The sequence below is a fragment of the Triturus cristatus genome, chromosome 1_1 (assembly GCF_964204655.1).
Source record: "Triturus cristatus chromosome 1_1, aTriCri1.1, whole genome shotgun sequence".
Lineage (NCBI taxonomy): Eukaryota > Metazoa > Chordata > Amphibia > Caudata > Salamandridae > Triturus > Triturus cristatus.
In genome coordinates this window covers 1,072,774,357-1,072,796,705 of record NC_140579.1, presented here as the reverse complement: position 1 = coordinate 1,072,796,705, position 22,349 = coordinate 1,072,774,357, and the positions used below count along the sequence as shown (strand labels likewise).

General features: G+C 45.2%; 1 protein-coding gene across 1 annotated transcript in view; it reads left to right on the top strand.

The window, feature by feature from the left end:
• Positions 1–2,499: 2,499 nt before the first annotated feature.
• Positions 2,500–22,349, top strand: part of IP6K3 (inositol hexakisphosphate kinase 3) — a 211,243-nt gene continuing 191,393 nt past the window's right edge. Inside the window, exon 1 of the mRNA XM_085651166.1 lies at positions 2,500–2,690. The gene's annotated coding sequence lies outside the window, so the exon portion shown is untranslated. The remainder of the gene's footprint in view (positions 2,691–22,349) is intronic.

Here is a 22,349-nt window from a genome sequence, read left to right as displayed (position 1 = left end):
AGGCCAGGCAGTGGGGAGAGGAGTTGACCTACTGGCAAGGGCGGTCGACCTCAAATCTGGGGAACCAGGTTCGAGTCTCTGCAGGGAAGCTCAACATTCTGTGATTCTGGGCAAATCACGTAATCTCCCTGTGCCTAACAAAAAGGAATGTGTCCTCATGTAACGCAACTGGTGCTCATGTAAAATGCTCTGACACCCGATACCTTCAGGTCAAGTTTGCGCTATATAAAACTCTGTAGAAAAAAACAAATTAAAAAAAAATACACTTCCCCACCCAATACCCATATATCCCTTACATCCCAACCCTATTACTTTGTTTTAATAATTCTAAAATTAATTTACAAAGTCATTCTTATATAAAATTATTCAACATATATATAAACCTATTAATAAAATATATTACGTATAGCAATTTTATTTTCCTTTCTCCCAGTGGACATCAGAATATGAAAACAGACACATGTCCATACTTACATATATGTTTACCTAATAATGCATGGTAATGGATGTTAATCCTGCCTGTGCTGCAAGGCCCAGGGTTCTGTGGATGTAAGGGAAACTTAAATAGCGGGTCATGATGATGAACCTGTTCTGTGTGCGTGAAAACATGCATAACTACTATATGTGTTTTTCCTGTTGTGTATGTATTTAAGTATTGAGTACCTTGCGCTGTGCCATCTCCACTGTACTTTATATTTGCGCTCTGGAAATTGCATCACTTCTACTCATGCTGTACCTATGGTGCTTGCAAGTGAAGCTCAGTTAAAAAAGAAACCTTTTGCCAACAAGATCAAAGAAGAATTGCCTCATTAATGCTTTCTTGTTTAGGTGCACCTGGAATTCTGCTCTGACAGCTGCTTCTCACATTAAGAGGAATTATAAAATAAATCCATTATAATAATTATTACAGTAGTTGTGTCATGTTTTATCACATTAGAGTATTGAGATCACAACTAGACATATAAAAATGGCTTCTAGTTTTAAATCGGTAGCGTGTAATTCCATGCATTACAGAAACACTGAATTAATTACTCTATGAACAAATTTGCAGTGTTAGAAATGGAGGGCCATATTTATGACCCCAGTTGAGTCACGTTTGCACCACACAATGTGGTACATGCACAACGCAACTGAAAAGTGAGATTTACGAAGCCTCGCAAAGCCATTTTGGGTGGCCCTGAGTGGCTTCATAAATCTCGAGTAAAGCAATGCAGTGCAAAACGTTGTGTTACCCTACTCTGCGCTAGGGAGTGGTTCCCACGCAACTCCCATGGTTTTTTACGCATTCCCAGATTTACCAGAAGTGGAAAATTTGGGAATGCCACAAAAAGATACACCTTCCAAGGTGAGGCATAACGAGGGGAAATATATCTGTTTTTTCCTTGTTATTTCCTCTTTCTATGGGGCACATGCATCAATATAGGCTTTTGCGATTCCTAATTTGCGATTAATAAGGGATCGCAATTAAGGAATTGCAAAAGCCTATGCATGTAGGAATCGCTATAAAATTAGCGATTCCCAAACATTCCTTAATTGCGACTCGCAAATTGCGAGTCTCAATTAAGGAATGCCTTCCCATTCATTCCTATGGGCCTGTGGGCCCATAGGAATGAATAGGAAATTGCATGCGCAATTTGCGAGTACCAATAGGTACTCGCAAATTGCGCACGCAATTTTAAGGGTGCAAGGGTGTCAAATGAACACCCTGTTGCAACCTTGAAATTGATCTGTGTACACATGTTGCGCACACACATGTACATGTGTGTGTGTAACCTACAACTTTGAAAAATGCACTTTAGTGCATTTTTCAAAGTTTTTGCAAATTACCATCAAGATCAAATTGATGGTAATTTGCGCCCCCGATTAGCGAAATCGCTATTTGCAATTTCATCATGCATTGCATTTAAGGAATCGCAATTCCTTAAATGCAATCGCAATTTAAGAAATCACAATAAATGTGTTTTCTTAAATTGCGAGAGCCTTACAGTTTCATGCATCGCAGAGGCCCTGTTTGCTGGCGCAAACGGCTGATTTTTGCGAATCGCACCGTTTGCGCTCGCAAAAAAGGATGATGCATGTGCCTGATAGTGTGCTGCAGTACACATCGAGAACTAAGCCCTGCCTGCACAAAAAACAATCCTGCATGCAACACAGCACCCTTGCACCATGGTGCTTGGGTGTCTGCATTGGCGCTAGGCAGCCAAAACGGCGCCAGCGCTGGGAAAAGAGGCAGGAATGCACTGTATTGTTTTAGGTACAGCACATTTCTGCCCTTTCGCTGACACGTTGTTCATAAATAGGCCCTGTAGAGCGTGCTATAACAATAATATTATTCCCACTCTTCCTCTGCCAACAGCTGCCATCCCCCTCCACGTATGGAAACACACTTGCCCTCCCTTTTTCTCCTGTTCGGTGTCCCCCCCTTCCTGGGTACGATCCAGGATCCGTCTGACACCACCCTCCCTCACTCCTGCCCATCACCCCGTCCCACTGTCCCCTACAGCTGTGAGTGGTCGGCTCCTGCCAGTCACTCCCTGAAAGTCGAGTGACATGCTCTCTCCACTCACACTGGATAGGACTTCTCTGATCGACGGCACAGCTCAGGCACCGGGAGAACGTCACACAAGCTGCAGAGAATTTACATCAACGATTGTCCCTGAAACCAACACAAGCCTAAAGGTATCCCACGGGTGAGTACTGTCGGGGGTCACAGTCACACGTGTGAAATGTGACAGTGCAGACAGACGCATGGAAGGGACAGCTGAGAGAAAACTAGATATACTTGAACATTAGTGTTAAATCTGTTCAAGCAACATAGGTAAATGATTCAAGAGAGGCAGACCAGCGGCTACTGGCCGATAGACTGACTAACAGGAAGAAAGAGTTAAAGGGACATAAAGAGTGTTAGAGAGGTGTAGTGAGAGCAAAATATAGAGGGAGGGCGATAGAGAGGTATATTGACATGGATGGATGGGTGGAGAAATGTTTATAGCTGTACAGCAGTTATGTATTTATACCTATTATGAAGCTAGCAATAGTGACTTTTGGTGAAGGTTGCATTTCAAATCTGGTCTCCGAGGCCATTTTGAGAGGCCGAATACCCCTCCCCACCGTAATCCATCAATGCAAAGGTGTTTTATAAGTCAAATATGAGGTTTGGTGCACAATTGGGGGTGGGGGAGTGTTGCTCAGTTTCACGCACACGATGTCCGAACATATATAAATATTTGCTTGGATTTAGCTATACTCATAGTGTTAGAGGGTGAGACAGTAAAAGAGAGGTGGTGAAACAGAATTTAAAAGAGATTGTGACCGCTTGATAAAACTATCATAGGAAAGAGTCGCAGATAGACCCGTACAGAATAAGAGTGAGGCAAATATATGAATGTAGGAGTTCACGGACAAAAATGAGATGAAAAATATGGAGCAAAATATATGAAGGCTGGGCAGACAGAATTAATATAAGTAGATAGTTGACAGCGTGAAAGAAAGATAAATACGAGACAGACACCGAGAGGGAGAGGCAAAGAGGCACAGCTGGATTGACCTACATATACGCATGTAGAGGTCAACTGACAAAAAAGCATACAATAAGATGAAATGACAGAAAAATCGTCCATATATTTATGTATTTATTTGAGGAGTTTTGTAAAGTACTAAACCTCATCGTGCAGCTACTTCATAGCGATTACGTGCACAATTACATAATTATATTTGATCAGTCCATGAATTTGTGAGGGATTGAAGTCCTGTTTCTAGAAAGAGGTGACGTTTCTCTTTTTTAGGAGGTTCATGTCCTCCGCGCAGCAGCCAGAAGGCTGCTTTCTCCGGCCTTTTCACGTGCCGTATTCTTGGGCTTTGTCACTATCTAAAGAGTCTGTAACAGTGTAGGTAGGAAGTGGCCTGCATGGGTCTCTAGCGTTACAGAGAAGAAAGACGAGGAAAACACAAGAGCCATCAGTAGCCCATCCATCCGATTTCTGCTTAATTCGCACACAGACCTCCTACCTATAGCTACTTCTCGGTAGAACTAAAGTCGCTGCACCCCCTGGTGAACTTCAGAGATCTCTAAATAGCGCATGCCTGCTGCCCCACCAAGAACATGGAGCATTCAAATGGGACTGCACGTGTAACATGAACTGTAGCTTAATCCGCCTGTATTGGGCTGGATGACTTGGGAAAACTCCAGGAATAGTGGGTAACCTTACCCTTAACATAACGGCAATGTTAGGTATGACGTGCGTGCTGATTGAAGAAGGTGTTTATTTATATTAGCCTGTTCTGACTGCTCACTTACTGACCACATCAAATCTGTCCGCTGCAGAAATTAGTTTCCAATCTACAGATCACAGGTTTGAAACAGGACAGGTCTTGCTCAGCCTTTTGTCCGTTGGAAGTCAATAATTTATGTGCCACCTGGGTTGGGTAATAATCATATGTGTTATTTAAAGTGCTACAAAGCTGCAATACGTGTTTGATTTTCTAAATTACTTATAATGTATAAGCAATTTAAAAAATCGAAATTTTATTATACTTACTACTAAAATTTGGGAAGTAATAGTCCTTGAATTTAACATTTTATTGATGTTCTGAAATAAAACGTTTTTTACTGAAAGAGCTCAACTATTCTGATATCTCATGGGTAGCACTGTATGGTTGTATGACATAAAAACGCATGTATTTACCACACAATGCTTGTACCACGCATTGCCTTTATAACACGAGCCTTTACTACACAAGGCACATGTATTTAAGGTAGGTGAAACCCATATATATATATATATATATATATATATTGACCTATTTTCCATAGGAAATCTGCAACATTCTATTTGGAATAACGTTGGCGCAGATAGACGAATCTTCGCGAAATTTTCCAAACTTTTCGCCAGCTCTGGTCATCTCCTATCCTGAAAATTTCACGGTGATTCGTCACGCGGGGGCCGAGAAAAAAGGGGGGTCCCAAAACGCATATTCCCCATGCATTTTCCCGTAGGACCTGTTGACGCAGCTACAGCCCGAACTGCTGAACGGAATTACACCAAATTTGGCAAAGAGGTAGTCCTCAGTTCAGACGCGTGCCTTTTGCTTAAATGGTGTAAATCCATTCAGTAGTTCCTGAGAAAATTAGAGTTAAAAAGATAGATATATCTGGGCGGAGCCTAACCACACATCTCATCGTGAGATCTGATTGGCTGTCAGTACTTCATCCAAGAAGTGTTGGCAGCCATCTTGGGACCAATATACATGATAGCACCTCATTAAAAAGCATTGCAGTTAATAGAAGGTTTTAAGACTTTAGTTACATTATAAATCATTTGTTGATGGTACCATACTCATTTTAGGAATTGTGGTGTGTTCTAAGGTGATTTTACCATGTGAAAAAGCCTTCTGCTGGGATATCATGAGTCATGTTTGAGAGAAAACTATTTTCTCATGCTTTTCCCACAGAGGTTTGGAAGGTGATCTATAAGCTAAACTGAGAGCATATTTTCTGTGAATTCACACTATCTTTCTCAGTCATGTGAGAATGAAGTCTGACATTCTCAGTAAAACATGTACATCCAACAAGGGCAGAGACTGTCAGTTGATTCCTTTATGTTCTACTGCAGCTTCCCAGAGTGTTCTAAAGAACAACTAGAGCGCTAACAGTCCTACTTATGACATACGTATGGCACACCTGAAGCCATCTTGGTTGGAAGAAAGTGGTAACTCTTAAAACATTTAATTTAAAAAGGAACAAAATGAGGGGGTTAATTTTGCCATAGAAAGTATGATTAGTGCTGCAGAAAGAAAAATTAGGGCACATTTTGAGTGACTTCTCAAATCCTCTTCTATTTCATTAAAAAATTCTGACATGCAGACTGAAACATGCACTTTGAATACCAGCGGCAGACTTCCCTGGTGAGCAGTAGCTTTACTACAGTGATCTAATGAGCAACTAGAGTGCTAACATTCAGAATTTATGGCAAATGTGTGACACATCTGAATATCTTCTTGATGGAACCAAAGTAAAAAACTGAAAGTATTTCCTACTGAGGAGACTGCAGTAAATGAGGAAATTAGGAAACTTCATAACAAATAAATCTCCCAAGATGGCCACCAGAGACAAAAGAGCCCAAATGTAGCCCAAATATCACCCAGATGTAGCCCAAGTATAGCCCAATGACAGAATGTTCCAGAGTGTTCTTAAGAACAACTAGAACGCTTACTGTCTTACTTATGACAAAAGTATGGCACACCTGAAGCCATCTTGATTGGAATAAACTGGTAACACTTAAAACATTTAATTTAAAAAGGAACACAACGAGGGGGTTCATTTTGCCATAGAAATTATGATTAGTGCTGAAGAAAGAAAAATTAGGGCACATTTTGAGTGACTTCTCAAATCCTCTTCTATTTCATTAAAAAATTCTGATATGCAGACTGAAACATGCACTTTTAATACCAGCAGCAGACTTCCGTGGTGAGCAGTAGCTTTACTACAGTGATCTAATGAGCAACTAGAGTGATAACATTCCGAATTTATGGCAAATGTGTGACATATCTGAATACCTTCTTGATGGAATCAAAGTAAAAAACTGAAAGCATTTCCTACTGAGGAGACTGCAGTAAATGAGGAAATTAGAAAACTTCATAACAAATAAATCTCCCAAGATGGCCACCAGAGACAAAAGAGCCCAAATGCATCACAAATATCACCCAGATGTAGCCCACATGTAGCCCAATGACAGAAATGTGCAAAACACTTATTGTGTATGTATTTGCAGTTTTATATAGTGCAGACTTGTCAGGTATTGGAGTGCTTTACATGAGCATTGGTTACATCACATAAGACCAAATTCATTTTGGTTGTAGACATGGGGAGATTAAGTGATTTGACCAGAATCACAGAATGTTGAGCTGAAGCAGAAACTCTAACCTGGTTCCCCAGTTGCAAAGTCTGCAGCTCTGGAAGTAACACCACATCCTCTCCCCTAAGTGCAACATTTAATCAAGTGGTCAACTGGATAAAAAAACATAAAGATTACAAATAATTTAAAAGTTCTTTGTCGCTATTTGAAAACTCAGAAAATATGTCCTCATTTTAGTTTTTTAGAGCAGTAACCATACTTTTGATGCAAATAAGACCCTCTCATATATGTAATTTCTAAAGGAAATGCTCTAGGTATTACAGTTTTGATTACATCAAGATGACGTCAGGCGTTCCACACTTTTGTAATAAATATAGAATGTTAGAAATCTAGTTGTTCATTGGGATACTGTTGAGAGGCAGAGGCCAGGGGCAAGGACTCTGAAAATTGAAGACAGGTAGGAGAGTGCAGAGGCAACAATTTGACCACACTGGGCAGGCAGGAAGGGCAGTGGCAGCACAACAGACTATGGAGGGCAGTGGAAAGGGGGGCAGGGGCAACAAACCAACAATACAGGACCGGCAAGAGAGGCTGTGGCAATATAATAGACCATTATGGGCAGAAGGAAGAGGCAGTGGTAGTACAACCATACATGCCAACAGACCCGTTTCAGCCAGGAAACGTCCAATGTTTTTAAGCTCAAATGGGCTTTATTTGATCTGTCTCCTGTCTACAATCTCCTCTTTTTCAATGTAACTCAAAGGGGAAAATCAATACTCCAGTTTTTTTTTCAAAATCTCCCTCTTACCAAGTTCAAAATGTTCGCAAGTATGGTACATTGGATCATGGTAGGCAGGAGGAATTGGGGTAGGGACATGGACTCGGATAACAGAGGACAGGAGGGACATGGAGAGGTGCACCAAACTGACCCTACAGGGCAGGCATCAGGGCTTGCAGCAGCACAATACACCACACAGGGCATGCGGGACGGGAGTGCAGCACAACAATCCATAGAAAGCAATAGGGAGGGGACAGGACCATGCACATGGACAACAGAGAACAGAGGGGAAAGAGGCAATGGTAGCTAGCTGACCATAATGGACAGATAGGAGAGACAGCTGCAGCATAACAGACCATAAAGGGCAGGAGGGACGGATCAGGGGCATTATAATGGAACAGACAAGCCAGGAGGAAGGGAATAGGGGTCTGCACATGGAAACAGAGGGCTGGGGGCAAGGGGGCAGGGGAGGAGCAGCAAGATGACCATGGAGGTCAGGCAGGATGGGCACTAGAAACAAGACACACCATGGAGAGCAACAGTGAGACTATGATGGCATACACACAGACCATGGAGGGAAGGTGGGAGGGGGTCAGGAGCAGCTAGCTGACCACACAGGGAAGGTGGGAGGGGCCATGGCAGCACAGAAGACCATGCACGGCAAGCGGGAGGGTTAGCGGCAGCACAATGGCTATGATGGGCAAGAAGGAGGGTGCATGGGCATGCACAAAGGACCATGGAGGATAGAAGGGAAGGTCAGGACCTGGGCACAGACAAGAGAGTTCAGGGGAAGGGGCCTCACAACAGACCGCGCGGGGCAGGCAGGAGGAGCAGTTGCAGCACAACAGACCAGGGAGGGCAGAAGGGTGTGGCAATAAAATGGACCATGGAGGACAGGAGGAAGGGGATAGGGGCATGGCATGTGGACAGGCAGGGTGGAGGTGGATGGGACAGGTTACAGTCATCTGACAATGCTAGGCAGGTGGGAGGGGAGTGGCAGCTCAACAGAACACTCAGAGCAGATAGGAGTGGCGGGTCCATGGAACATGGTGGGCAAAAAGGATGGAGCAGGGGCATGCACAAAGACATCGGAGAGCAGGGGGAAGGAGAATAGGGGCAGCAAGCTAAACACAGAGGCTAAGCAGGAGGTCAATGATGGGCAATAGGATTGGGCAATGGAGGGCAGGAGGAGTGGACTGGTACATCATGCTAAATGGAGGGCAGTGGCAGCACATCAGACCATGCATGGCAGGAGGGAGGAGGCTAGTCCATGGATTCAGACAACAGAGGATAGGGAGGAGGTGGATGGGGCAGCAAGCTAACTGTTCAGAGAAGGTGGGTATTAGGAACTTTATTGTTTTTAAAATGTTTGTCTGTGCGAACTACTTAAAATATGAACAAGTATGCAGCATAATCTCACTTTTATTCAGGAAGAAGAGGACGTTTGTGACTGTGACTCCGGGCTCACTTGGCAGAAACACCCCCTGACCTTCCCCCCCCCATCGCAAAATGTAATGCCTGTGAAAAGGGTAGGTGGACGCAGTGTTATATAGAATATAGTCCTGAGAGCACGATTTAAAATGAAAACTAGATATAGTATATGGTATACACTATGCACCAAAAAGTGTGATATAAGAGGAACCGGGGCGTGAAATATAATATGCAATACATTGTGCGCAATGACAGATTCATTGGAGAGCGCAATATAGCACAGGCACTAGCGCATGCTATGCGATACGCGCCTTGGAGTGCATTATGCACAGGGCAGTGTTGTGTAACCTAACAAGTCTCTAAAGTTGTAATATAAAATATGTGCTGGGGAGTGTAACGTTGCATATGCACTGTGACAAAGATATGGATCCCAGATTGTAATATGTATGGCATAGCACTGTGCGTTATAACATAGGCATCGAGCAAGGCACGTTAGATGGGGCAATATAACCCGTGCGAAGGCAAGTGTGGCATGACATATTCACGGGGTGGTGTTACAGTGCACATGGGCTAGAGAGTGTCATAGCATACGCACTAGCTGGTGGAATACAACACAGAGGTGTGTGGCACTCGGTGGGCACTGGTGGGTGTAACACAGTATTGGGCTCAGCCAGGAGCACGCTGTGACTCTCAAGTGAGGTTCGTCTCCTTTCCAGAGAGTAAAATAAAAAGTATTACACATCCGGCGGTGGATGTGTGTTTTATTAACCGTGAGGGGGGTTTCTTGCATAGTTTGGTCGAATTTTTATCGAATCCCCTTTGAATGGCTTGCTGTGCGTGTGTATTAAATGTGCCCGTCAATAGCTACCCATGATTGTATAAATAAACAACAAGGGTGTCTACTTGGAGAGTACCCACCGGCGGGGGCGCCGGGATTAGGCACGGTAGGGCGTCAGACACGTCAGAGCTTCACTAGCGGTGTAAATACATTCCACGTGGATTCATTGTATGCATAGTCACCTTTTAAAGAATATCACGCAAATCGTCATGGTGATAGGTACATACGGTTTGTCCAGCATGTCCTAGGTGTTTATATATATATATATATTTTTTAAAAATAGTAAAAAACAAAGGCCGGCCCCGGGGGATGGGGTCCCTGGGGCCATAAGTGGCCTGAGGAGGGGGGCAACGCAGCCCCCCTCCTAAAAAACAAACAAAAAAAAGGGCCATGACCCGGGGGTTGGGGTCCCCGGGGCCGATTAAGGCCTTGGGAGGGCGGCCCCCTTCCAAATGAATTTTTTTCAACAAAAATAATTAGGGTGCAGGCCCAGGGGGAATGGGGTCCCCAGGGCCAATAAATTAGAAAAAGAAGGGGGGCCACACAGCCCTACTTCTTAAAAAAATAAAAGACCGGCATCGCGCCGGAGGCCACGACCCCCTCCTTGCAACACTCTGCAAACGCGCCCCCTGGCCAGTTGTAAGTTGGGGAATTAAGTCCCCTTCAATACTGAGGGTCCCTGAGGGCCAACTAGCCCAACAGGTATCTCCAGTATGCGCCAGGGAGCTGCGCTGCAGACAGGTGTTCTGAGGCCACGCCCCTTTTTATACCTCTATGCAACGCAGCCTACTGGAGGTACCTAGTGGGCTAGTTTGACCCTAGGGACCCTTAGGATTCAAGGGGACTTAATCGCTCAACTTAGAACGGCCACAGGGCGCGTTTACACAGTGGTGAAGGGAGGGGACGGGAACTGAGGTGACGTGTGCAAACATGCCCTGTGGCGCGTTTTAAGTTGGGGAAATAATTCCCTTTCAATACTGAGGGACCCTGGGGGCCAACTAGCCCACCAGGTGCTTCCAGTAAGCGCCACTGCTCTGCGTTGCAGAGAAGTGGTGCAGGCCGTGTCCCTTTTTACACCTCTCTGCAATGGCGCTTACTGGACGTACCTAGTGGGCTATTTTGCGCCTAGGGACCCTCAGGATTCAGGGGACTTAATCTCCCAACCTAAAACAGCCACAAGGCGTGTTTACACAGTGGGAAAGGGAGGGGACGGGGCCTGAGGTGACGTGTGCAAACACGTCCTATGGCGCGTTTTAAGTTGGGGAAATAATTCCCCTTCAATCCTGAGGGCCCCCTAACTAGCCCACCAGGTGCTTCCAGTAAGCGCCACTGGGCTGCGTTGCAGAGAGGTGGTCCAGGCCGTGCCACTTTTTACACCTCTCTACAACGCAGCTCTGTGGCGCTTACTGGAGGTACCTAGTGGTCTAGTTGGACCCTAGGGACCCTCAGGATTCAAGGGAACGTAATCTCCCAACTTAAAACGGCCACAGGGCGTGTTTACACAGTGGGGAAGGGAGGGGACGGGGCCTGAGGTGACGTGTGCAAACACGCCCTGTGGCGCGTTTTAAGAGGTAGTTTTAATCCCCTGTCCTATTATATACTAGGGGCTTACAGAGGAGGTCATGCTAATCACAGGGGGACCCCAACGCATAGTGTTCCCTAGTGTATGTAGGTTTTTTCACTGTATTCTGAGTGTCTTTTAACATAGCACTGGCTCTAGGACTGGTTAGTCAGACTCAGTTACCACCAGTATCCGTGTGAAAAAGATGAGGGTACAGGATGATTTTGCAACAAGGCTTCTTTCTGCTCTTCTGTTTGTTCTTTCTGCACGTTATCCTTCTTCCTGCACTTTTCTTCGTCTTTGAGGACTTCTGTTGCTTCTTTCTGCATTTCTTTTTTTTCTTTCTGTGCGTTTTTTCTTCTTTCTTCACATGTCCTATCTCTGTAGGCATAGTTAGAAATTAGCATTTAAAAAACCTTTGAAATTCACTGAAAAAACCATAGGTTTCAGGCACGTTATAGTTAGGAATTAGCATTTAAAAAACCTTAAAAATTCACTGACAAAACCATAGGTTTCAGGGACGTTATAGTTAGCTGGAATTTTAACTTGTACAAAACCATTGAAATTCCCCCGTTATAGTTAGTTCAGCTAACTATAACTCGCGCGCCCGCAATGCACTGCTGATGACATCACATATTACATCACTCATGACATGGTCAGTGACATCACTCATGACATCACTGATGACATCACTGATGACATCACTGATTACATCATCCTTGTGATAGAGTGGCAGACCTCCTCTCCCCCTAATATAACCTTTGATACTCACATTCAAAAATAGAAACTAAAATTTTCAAAACAATGGACATACCAATACCAGTTACAACAACCTATTCAGTAATTCTTAGATCCACATACACATCCACTCATTAACCAACAGTCCTATACAGTCACTCATACATGTACTCACTCATCATATGTACTCATACACCTATACATCCTGTTACACAATGCCACTCATCCATAGAGTAACTCACACACATAGTCACTCATGCTAATGAAGAATCAAACATCCATTTACTTGCATATACAGTTATACACACACCACCACACTTACTTCCACAGAAACTTACACATACTTAGTCTTTTAAACAATCACTTATAGAAACACATACTTATTCATACAGGAACTCTTCCAATCTCTCACTCTCACATATACTCACTTATATACACCAATAGTCACATATACTAGTTTAAAACATATGTAGTTACTCATAAAGACACTATTGAGACAGTCATTCACTCACTAACAAATACCCATGCACACACTCATCCACCCATACAGTCCTGCACACATGCTATCTTCAACACATACAGTGAGTCACTCATTCATGCACCTATGCACTACATAATACCCCCCACCAAACCATACAGACACTCAGACACTCATACTGATACTCAAAAAAACAACTAATAACCTATATAGACACTCATGTAGCTAGCTACTCACCAACCCATGCAGCCACTTATACACAAAGTGAGAGACTGATACAGATATTTACATATTTAAACATTACTCACTAAGCCATGTATTCACTAAGATACACTTAATCAGTCAGTTATAGAATCAATTGTTCAAAAACAAATCATCCATTTAGACACTTATATACCAATTTATTCTTCCTTCGCCCTTGAGATATACATATATAAAACATATGTAATTTTCAGAAAAACACACATTCACTGGATGATGTCATCAGTGATTTAATCAGTGATGTCATTTGAGATGTCATCAGTGATGTCATGAGTGATGTCACTGACCATGTCATGATTGATGTAATATGTGACGTCATCAGCAGGGCATTGCGGAACTAACTATAACGGGGGAATTTCAATGGTTTTGTACGAGTGAAAATTCCAGCTAACTATAACGCCCCTGAAACCTATGTTTTTTTCAGTGAATATATATATATATATATATATATATATATATATATATATATTCACTGAAAAAACCATAGGTTTCACACATGTTATAGTTAGCGGAAATTTTACTGATAAAAAACCAATGAAATTGCCCCGTTATAGTTAGTGCTGGCAACTATAACTCACGCGACCGCAATCCTCTGCTGATGCTAATACTGTATTTAGACACTTATTTGCCCATGTCTTCTTCCATACATTTTTAGCTATACATATATTACAAATATTTTTTTTTCATAAAGACACATATGTCATCAGCAGAAGATTGCGGTCGCGTGAGTTATAGTTGCCAGCACTAACTATAACGGGGCAATTTCATTGGTTTTTTATCAGTAAAATTTCCGCTAACTATAACATGTGTGAAACCTATGGTTTTTTCAGTGAATTTGCAAGGTTTTTTAAATGCTAATTCCTAACTATAACGTGTGTGAAACCTATGGTTTTTTCAGTGAATTTGTACGGTTTTTTAAATGCTAAGTGACTTTACGCCATTCGTGGCGTGCGCGCCCACTTAACGCAGTTCGTTCCGTGCGCGCACGGTGCGCTTCGCGCACCGTGCGCGCACAGTGAGCACGCGGTGCGCTTCGCGCACCGCGCACCCACTTTACGCAGTTAGTGCCGTGCCCACGTTACGCTAGATGGGCCATGTACGCACGATGCGCTTCGCGCACCGTGCGCACATGGAGGACATATTATGCGCTTCCTTGTGATAGGTAATCTGTTGAAATTTTTTGGGAAATTTCTGTGCTCTGATAAGCCATGCACAAATGGTGGCATTCGGCCACCATTTGCACAAGGGGTGGAGAAAGTGTGGATAGTGTTTTTTTTATTTTTATTTTTTTACCGTACGCTTACGGTAAGCGTACGGTAAGCGTACCCCGCGAAATTGCCGAAAAAAAAATAATGCCGTTTTTGCTCTTGGGGGATGTTTGGGGACTCCCTCAACATGACTATGTGAGAGGGAGTTGTCAAAACATCCCCGTAACATGTTTTTGGCCATCATGTTTGATACATAACACTCAGTGCGGTAGACAAAATGGCGGACGCCGCTTCCTGGTTTCTGCCGATTCGAATGTTTACTAAGATCTAAGAGCCAATCAGAATCGCGCTCGCGCACGCCACCGTACGCTTACCGTAAGCGTACGGTAAGCGTACCGTAAGCGGGCTCAGATATATATATTGATTTAAAGGCTATTTTCTCAGAATCTACTGAACAGATTTACACCAAACCTACAAAAGGCACTTCCTTGACCTAGGGACTACCTCTCTGCCAAATTTCTAGTAATTCTGTTCAGCCGTTCGGGCTGTAGCTCGTTCTAAAGGTCCTATGGAAAAATGCATGGGAAAAACGCGTTTTGGGACCCCCCTTTTATCTCAGCCCCCGCTTGACGAATCCCCCCGAGACTTTCAGGGTAGGAGCGGAGCGTAGCGCCCCACCTATTTTGAGAAATTCGCGAGGATTCGTCGACCGGCGCCAAAGTTATTCAAAATAGAATGTTGAGGTTTTCCTATGGAAACGTGGTCCTAACTATAACTACCTACTGGCGACCGCCAGTAGGTAATATATATATATATATATATGTATGAACCAAATGCTCTCTCCCCAGTAGATAGAAAGCACGACACAGCTCCGGAGTGCAGAAAGCGGCTTTATTGAACTTTTTGCACGCAGTGACACTGGTCCATGAAACGCTTTTGGCAGACGCGTTTCAGCCTTGATTGGCTTTCTTCAGTGCCGGTTCCATGGGCTTCTCATTATCCTTGGGGGTCAAACAAAGATGTTATGAAGACCACTCCCAGTCAGGTGATTACTTGCCCCCCCTCCATCTCAAGGGTGTGTCAAACATCTCGCGTTTATCTTGGCAGGCACACTGCATGCTGGTAGTTGGAGTCCTCTAGGGTTGCCTATTAAGTAATTAAGGCAGACCCAACACCAAGTGATGTCCCAATGGATATTGGATATCGGGCCCCGCACCAGCTTGAGTGCCCAGGGAGATACAAAAGCCGTTTAAAAAACCCCTTCTCAGGCATCCGATTTGCCTCCTCTCTCCCCTTGCAGAAATCAAACCTCAGTAGTCCTTCAAGCTGCTGGGGGGGTAGCGTGCTTGCAATACACTGCAGAGTCCAAAGATGCTGTTTTAATGACGCTACTAGTGAACGAGAGGGCGTGTCGTGAATCCAGCGACAGCTTGCTGGTGAAACATGAACCAAATGCTCTCTCCCCAGTAGATAGAAAGCACGACACAGCTACGGAGTGCAGAAAGCGGCTTTATTGAATTTTTTGCACGCAGTGACACAGGTCCATGAAACGCTTTTGGCAGACGCGTTTCAGCCTTGAATGGCTTTCTTCAGTGCCGGTTCCATGGGCTTCTCATTATCCTTGGGGGTCAAACAAAGATGTTATGAAGACCACTCCCAGTCAGGTGATTACTTGCCCCTCCTCCATCTCAAGGGTGTGTCAAACATCTCGCGTTTATCTTGCCAGGCACACTGCATGCTGGTAGTTGGAGTCCTCTAGGGTTGCCTATTAAGTAATTAAGGCAGACCCAACACCAAGTGATGTCCCAATGGATATTGGATATCGGGCCCCGCACCAGCTTGAGTGCCCAGGGAGATACAAAAGCCGTTTAAAAAAACCCTTCTCAGGCATCCAATTTGCATCCTCTCTCCCCTTGCAGAAATCAAACCTCAGTAGTCCTTCAAGCTGCTGGGGGGGTAGCGTGTTTGTAATACACTGCAGAGTCCAAAGATGCTGTTTTAACCACGCTACTCCTGAACGAGAGGGCGTGTCGTGAATCCAGCGACAGCTTGCTGGTGAAACATGAACCAAATGCTCTCTCCCCAGTAGATAGAAAGTACGACACAGCTCCGGAGTGCAGAAAGCGGCTTTATTGAATTCTTTGCACGCAGTGACACAGGTCCATGAAACGCTTTTGGCAGACGCGTTTCAGCCTTGATTGGCTTTCTTCAGTGCCGGTTCCATGGGCTTCTCATTATCCTTGGGGGTCAAACAAAGATGTTATGAAGACCACTCCCAGTCAGGTGATTACTTGCCCCTCCTCCATCTCAAGGGTGTGTCAAACATCTCGCGTTTATCTTGCCAGGCACACTGCATGCTGGTAGTTGGAGTCCTCTAGGGTTGCCTATTAAGTAATTAAGGCAGACCCAACACCAAGTGATGTCCCAATGGATATTGGATATCGGGCCCCGCACCAGCTTGAGTGCCCAGGGAGATACAAAAGCCGTTTAAAAAACCCCTTCTCAGGCATCCGATTTGCCTCCTCTCTCCCCTTGCAGAAATCAAACCTCAGTAGTCCTTCAAGCTGCTGGGGGGGTAGCGTGCTTGCAATACACTGCAGAGTCCAAAGATGCTGTTTTAATGACGCTACTAGTGAACGAGAGGGCGTGTCGTGAATCCAGCGACAGCTTGCTGGTGAAACATGAACCAAATGCTCTCTCCCCAGTAGATAGAAAGCACGACACAGCTACGGAGTGCAGAAAGCGGCTTTATTGAATTTTTTGCACGCAGTGACACAGGTCCATGAAACGCTTTTGGCAGACGCGTTTCAGCCTTGATTGGCTTTCTTCAGTGCCGGTTCCATGGGCTTCTCATTATCCTTGGGGGTCAAACAAAGATGTTATGAAGACCACTCCCAGTCAGGTGATTACTTGCCCCTCCTCCATCTCAAGGGTGTGTAAAACATCTTGCGTTTATCTTGCCAGGCACACTGCATGCTGGTAGTTGGAGTCCTCTAGGGTTGCCTATTAAGTAATTAAGGCAGACCCAACACCAAGTGATATATATATATATATATATATATTTTTTTTTTTCACTGAGAAAACCATAGTTTTCAGGGACTTTATAGTTAGGCTGTCATTTCACTTGTACAAAAGCTAAGAAATTCGGATGTTATAGTTAGCTGAGCTAACTATAGCGCCCCCGCAATGCACTGCTGATGTCGTCACATATTACATCACTCATTACATGGTCAGTGACATCACTGATGACATCTCAAATGACATCACTGATGACATTATCCACTTAATATCTGATGGACCTCCTCACACCCTAATATAACCTTTCATACACCTACTCTAAAATACAGACTAACAGTCTCGAAACCATAGACACACCAATACCAGTTAGTACATACCCACTCACTGATTCATAGGTCTACACACACATCCACTCACCCATACAATCACTCCTGGTGCGTTCAGGGTTGAGGGATTAAGTCCCCTAGAATCTTATTAAATCAAAAATCAAATGTGTGTTACACAATGCCCCTGCTGTGTGTGTGTGTGCACATTATTGTGCTGCCTTTCGGCCTGGGAGTGCACATCCTAGATCACATGTGACAAACAGTAAACAGTAATGTGTACGTTTGTATTGCTGTATTCTCTGTTGTCAGGCTTTACCAGTATAGTAGTGTGTCATATGCGAGACTTTCAGATTCACGTTTGGTATGCATTGCTTGACTATAATGAACGTTATCACTAGTTATGACGTAGCCTCACTGCTGATCCTCCCTCCATCCGAGCACATTCACATGTGTGCGCTTCGCGATGGCAACACTTTCAATAATACCGCACACCATTGACATGAGTGTCTGCGCATATCCACAACCTTGACAACGACATGTGATGTTGGCCATTCAATGTTTTCGAACAGCATCTCATTAGCGATAGTTGCCGCCCTCCCGGTACATGCTACATTAATGTAAATTGCGCATTCTGCGATGTCAAAACTGCAACAGAAACACACATAAGTACACTTCCTGGCCAGGCAGGAATTGAACAACGCCCAGGTCCCCGGAACTATTATTCACACCCCCACACACGCCTGGCGTAAGCAAGCCCAGCCCACTTTGCGTACGTATAAATACGATAACGACGACGCCACATGTCCCAGTTCTTCTACACTGCCTCAGGTGATATGGCCGCATCCACCTCGCATATCACAATGCGCAATAAATAAAGGGATACATAAGTCGTACACAATCGTCGCAATCAACACTGCACCTGAATTGTGAACACTGCTGCCCATCGTGTTTGGACACACAACAATGACAGCAGGTGAGCAGTGGGGCCTGGGTGCACAGGGGCTGCAATTGAGCGAGATTCTGCGGGAGGGGTGGGGTGTATCAGCCTGGGTGCGCAGGTACTAACAAGCGATATTGCCCTGCTTAATAATGTGTTCTCTGACCTCATTCAGTCACATGTCTGTCTCATTTTAAGGACCTGCAAGACCATACTGTAAAACACACAAGATGATGGACGGAATGTTCCACATTGGCAAAACATTCACCCCCAGTCACAGATCAGGGTTTAATCCATCATTATTTTGCTCACCACGCCACCCCAGTTCAGACATGGCCATATGCAAATCAGTCTTGACCCCGTGCCTCATGGGAACAGTCCAGCCCGAACTGCCAAGCCATGTCTTCCCTGGACCGGAATCAAGCATCCTAGGACCGGTTTCGGGGTTTCACCCCTCTTCAGCCAGGATAGCTTGACTCCAGTGGCATAGTGAGCACGGGACCCACGTCTGGGAATACCCTTCTCACAGAGGGCGAACAGAAAAACACACAAGATGATGGACGGAATGTTGCACATTGGCAAAACATTCACCCCCAGTCGCAGATCTGGGTTTAATCCATCATTATTTTGCTCACCACGCCACCCCAGTTCAGACATGACCATATGCAAATCAGTCTTGACCCTGTGCCTCATGGGAACAGTCCAGCCCGAACTGCCAAGCCATGTCTTCCCTGGACCGGAATCAAGCATCCTAGGACAAGTTTCAGGGTTTCACCCCTCTTCAGCCAGGATAGCTTGACTCCAGTGGCGTAGTGAGCACGGGACCCACGTCTGGGCATACCCTTCCCACATAGGGCGAACAGCAAAACACACAAGATGGTGGACGGAATGTTGCACCAAAACCGTTTCTTGGACTCTTGTTTCCAGTCCAGGGAGGACCTGGCTTGGCAGTTCAGGCTGGACTGTTCCCTTAAGGCACAGGGTCAAGACTGATTTGCATATGGCTGGGTTCAAACTGGAACGGCATGGTGAGCAAATTTAGGCCCAGATCTCTGTACTGGGGTGAATGTATGACATTGCTCTGCATTCTGTCCATCAACTGTTTTTTTACATTTGTCACCCTGAGTGGGAAGGGTATGCCCAGACGTGGGTCCCTTGCTCTCTATGACACTGCATTCTGTCCATCAACTGTTTTTTTGGACCGTACTGTAGGCCTGAGCCAGCGGGCAGTGCTGCCCTAGGGACACGTGGCGTTGGCTTTTGGGGCACTGTAGTGAGCTGATTACTAAGTGTACATGCACACAGGCTTGCGCCACTGCATTACACATGCACATTATGCTTCTAGCATGCGCTCTGTTCCTTTGTATGTGAACGTTGGCATAACATATTATTATTTAACCTTGTGTATTCTCGTGCACTCCAACTTCTCTTTAAACCACAATTACCACTAACAGTTCGAAGATCGTTCTTCAAGAAGGAAGCATGCACTCAACTGGTGTTCTCTATTAACGTTGAAAGAAACCTTCATGTACCTCAAGACGTTTCCAACATTATATTTTTTCTCCCTTTTCAGACACTGGGTTAGTGGAGCCAAAATGGGCAGAGCGGGTGCTCACCCCGTGATGATGCCCTGGGCATTCTGATGCCTTCTACCGTGGTATCAACACATCGTCCCCGACCGGAGACCTGCTGGGCCACCCTGATAGCGGCACCCCAGAGTTGGAGCTCGCACCAGCACGTCCTTGGACACACCGGTTGTGGCAGGTGAGCAATCAAGCCTCGGCGTGCAGGAGCTGCAATTGAGCACAGAACGGAGAAAGGGGCTGGGGTGCAGCAGCCTGGGTGCACAGGTGCAGGCAAGCGATGTTGTCATAGATAATAATGTAATCTCTGGCCTCATTCATATCTCTGTTTCATTTTAAGGACTTGCTGGACCGCCCTCTTTCTCGCGGACCCCAGCGGGAGGTGAACAGCCGGTGCTCTGTCTCCTCCTCCTTCAGTTCTTTTCACTCTCCCTCCCCTTCTCCCTTCCACCCACTCGCTCTCTGTCCCATTCTCACTTTCCTCCGTTCATTCTCACTACCTTTCTTTTTTCTCTTAGACATGGCACACATACTTATGTTTCTTTTTTGTCTTGCAGGTTTTGTACGCTGCTTCCGGAGGAGTCCCACCCACTTCTTTCATTTTTTACTGTTGTTCGAATAAAGTTACATTTCGATTTATTTGTGTTGTGTTAATAAGTTATTTTTTTTACCAATAAATAACTGAGTGTATGGGTCTTCTTTTTCTGACAACACTTGTCTGTAGTTTATTGAGAAAATCGGTGGTTGATAGTAGGTCATAAGGGAAATTTTGTTTAATTTTCCGGTGCACCTACCAAACTATTACATAAATTAAGCCTGGGTAATTCTACAATGGCAAGAGTTCTATGTGTTTATCACTTTATAACACCATGAGTACTGCCCGTGTGATTTCAGAACCAATAAGGCACTGCCTAGGGCTACCGACTCTTCAAGGACTGGCGAGGCCCACCCTGCATATTTAAATAAAGCCCCGGAGGTTGCCGATCCCCGGTCTTGAGTCCCCCGAACAATTCGTAAACAATACCCGGGGAGGTGTCGATCCCCTAGTCTGCAAAACGTCTCTGTGCCCTCATGCGCCTAATTTACATGTGAGATTAAGATCCCCAGTGCTGCAGAGACTCCGCAATATAATAATAGGATTGGCCCCGGGACATTACCCAACAGTGGGCTCATTTAAATGAAATGGTGTGACCCCGCTTCATTTTTTTTTCTCCATTTTTACCATCCGTTCCGCTTTATTGAAACGATACAAGGTTTTCCTCCTCTCGCTTCAATGAGGCAAACAAGAATTTAGTATCACACGGTGCAAGCAATGCTCCCGCCCTGTAATAGCAAACATAAATGTCCCGCGCTTGCACGCCCCGGGACATTGTATGACCTGCGCCTGAGAGGTGGCGCTCCATGGGATCATGATGCTTTGTTTAATGTATAACTACAGAATTAGTATAAACGCATACTAACACTACTTGCACACGTGTGGTACAGCAACCAGAGTGTAGTGAAGAGGCAGAGGAAGCCCAAAATCAAAAAATATAAATCCTACCAGAGGTAGGATCACATAGTTCGATCAGCCAACGACCCTGGGATGAGTAGAAACAGATTCACCAAGAAAACGGGTCGTCAGCACACGACCCTGGGATGAGTAGAAACAGATTCACCAAGAAAACGGGTCTTCAGCACAACGCAAGCAACCCCAAAATCTTGGTGAGTGCTGCCTTCTTTTCACCTTCTCCCGCTCGTCACCAAATTTATGTAGTGAACAGGAAGACAGCAGTGGATCCGATAATTAGATTTATTGCAGGAAAAAACTCCTCAAGATTCCCCTTATGACAGCCCTACATTCTAACATTACATACTTACTGTGGGACCGGCCTCGTGGCGTGCACCCCCCTGACCATTAGCCCCCCAACCCGACTCATGCAACCCCCCTGATCCCTGGGTATAGACCCCCGGCCACCATGTCCTGATGTTCCGATGGCTGACCCAGGGCCCCAGCGAAACCTAGACCTTAGACGCGCCATGCCCGGTCAAGGGAGAGGGAACCCTGCCCAAGCAAGACAGGGAGGAGTAGTCTCTGTCGCACCTCTGACCTCCTCTCAATGGAGGGTTTCGATCGCCCTCCAGGCCCCCAGGGAGCTGGCTCCCCACATGCTGGGTGTCTGGAGTCCCTCCCGGCCCTACTTCAAAGGATCAAAGAGCCGAGCGGCAGGAAATCCCAACACACCGCCCCCCGATGCCAAGACCCCTCTCTGTGAGGACGCCGGACTTCAAAGGGAAGAAGACGTATAACAGAGGGTGCTGAGGGGACTGGGGCAGAGAAGACCTGGAACTACGAGAG